Source organism: Pipra filicauda, unplaced genomic scaffold (assembly GCF_003945595.2).
Source record: "Pipra filicauda isolate LSUMZ 115617 unplaced genomic scaffold, ASM394559v2 scaffold156_size1729456_pilon, whole genome shotgun sequence".
Classification (NCBI taxonomy): domain Eukaryota; kingdom Metazoa; phylum Chordata; class Aves; order Passeriformes; family Pipridae; genus Pipra; species Pipra filicauda.
In genome coordinates this window covers 1,026,413-1,026,738 of record NW_024104062.1, presented here as the reverse complement: position 1 = coordinate 1,026,738, position 326 = coordinate 1,026,413, and positions in this window count along the sequence as shown.

Below are 326 nucleotides of genomic sequence, written 5' to 3'. Positions count from 1 at the left end.
CTGATTTGCTTCTGCGGTTGCTGTTTGAAATACTGTCATGGTAAACACAACCTAAAACTTGAGGGTTCTTATACTTTCCTTTCCTATTGTTTTCACTTCTCCCTCATGCAGTTGCTGGAATACTTAGGATGGAGTGGACAGGAAATATTGAGTGTACAATGTTACAAAGGTGCAGAAATGCTGGAAAACTGAAGAGGCTGGCACTGCTTATCTTGAATCAGGGGTTAACAGATGAAATGATGGAAAGATATCCCGGAAGAGCTTATAATGAAGCTTGTTCTTGTGTCACAACATGAACAAAGTTCCATCTTAATGCAATTTAAGGC